Genomic DNA, 1,625 nt, shown 5'->3' on the forward strand with positions numbered 1-1,625 from the left:
TAGAAGAAGAAGAAGAAGAAGAAGAAGAAGAAGAAGAAGAAGAAGAAGAAGAAGAAGAAGAAGAAGAAGACTTGAAGTGATGTGGCAACTTGTAGGAGCAACCAATCAGATCATGAGAAACTTCCAGAAACTCTTGCATCGTTCTAAATGTGCAGTTTCAGGGACGGAATAAAAATCGTATATATRTTTCAGTATAACAGCATTTAGAACATAAAAACTCTGAAGAATGGCATCGTCGTAACTTACACATTTAACCGCAGTCCTACTCTAGCYGAACATTAGCTTTGACATAAACGTTCCAAAGCATTTTTTCATGAAATGAAACAAACTTGTCGTTTCCGTAATTGACCTAAACGCAACACTAGGAGACTTTGAAAAGTAGGTGTTATGTATTAGCTAGCTGTAGCCAAGTTGTCATTGTTTTTGTTTTACTCTATGACAACGAATCTACATGAACAGGTTTCTCGGTCTGTTTACAGTGAACATTTAAGTAAACAATTTAAAAGGTTTTAAAATGTCGAACAATAGCGACGATTGGCCAGAGGACATAAGACACATCCCAGCATGAGTCTCTGCGGCAAGAACAGACATTTTTTTCAACCCCATTTCAGCACAATGAAACCGCGCTGAAAATCATCTAATTTCAGAAACGCTTACCCTTATCAGGAGAATTCCGCCCCGGTAGACTGTTACTGCCGATCAAACTCTCCTGATGTTAGTACACTGTGGCCGTAGAGAGCGGCGGCTGGTTAATGATGGTGGTACTGTGGCCTTGCCCACTACAGTGACTCTGCTGCTGCCTTCAGGTACTGTCGGATATCCAAACGTCTAGGTGAAGTGTGGGTGCTCTTTAAAAATACAATGAACTTCTCCGCTTCATTAAATCAGGAAATGGGGACGCTTTCGAGTAACTTTACAGCCCTCTTACAGACTTGTACAAATAATAAAAATAATGTTTTTGTGCTGCATTCTCCTTATTTTGGCAACTTATTGACATTTGGCTATGCAGGAGTTGTTACCGATAAGAGTAATTGAAAAGATGAATATCATCATGATACAAATAGGCTAAGCTTGTGAATACAGAAGGCAGACAAGCCACGCAAAACATCTTTGCGTTTTAATCATGATTTTTTCCTGATGCTTATGAAAGCAGCACGTCTTTCAACGTTGACACCAGCCGCTTTATCTCCGRTTTCACTGACCTATCTTCACATTCACGTCGGTGGAGCTACACACAGGAAAAGACTCTCTTGTTGSGACGTAGACTATTCTTGAATAAAAATATATATWAAAAAAAAMCCTCATAAATACAGTAATTTGRTGAATTGCAGCAACATTTGTCTTACAAAAGGAAGGCGAAAAAGACTACAAGTGGCTTGGTGCGCCCTCTGTCTTCCGATGGTGGAAAAATGACCTGGACTAAATTAGGGTTGTTATTCATACTCAATGCCAGAGGAAGGACTTCACATACCTGTACTGTATATTCACTTTTTTTCTGATAGGTACAAATTTATCTAATTAAAGTTAAAGATGCTTTTATTTCCTGCAACATACCTTGATTTTTGTGCTAGATCCAAACAGATTGTCAGTGTGTAATATGTATGTGTGTGTATATATATATATAT

At 38.4% G+C, this 1,625-nt stretch overlaps 1 protein-coding gene across 3 annotated transcripts in view; it reads right to left on the minus strand.

Moving 5' to 3' along the window:
- The window catches only part of dnajb6b (DnaJ heat shock protein family (Hsp40) member B6b), a 26,690-nt gene extending 25,924 nt beyond the window's left edge, over positions 1–766 (minus strand). For all 3 annotated transcript variants that reach the window (XM_014013342.1, XM_014013340.1, XM_014013343.1), the window contains exon 1: positions 658–766. The gene's annotated coding sequence lies outside the window, so the exon portion shown is untranslated. The remainder of the gene's footprint in view (positions 1–657) is intronic.
- Between the last annotated feature and the right edge of the window lie 859 nt (positions 767–1,625).

Source organism: Austrofundulus limnaeus, unplaced genomic scaffold (genome assembly GCF_001266775.1).
Source record: "Austrofundulus limnaeus strain Quisiro unplaced genomic scaffold, Austrofundulus_limnaeus-1.0 Scaffold100, whole genome shotgun sequence".
NCBI lineage: Eukaryota > Metazoa > Chordata > Actinopteri > Cyprinodontiformes > Rivulidae > Austrofundulus > Austrofundulus limnaeus.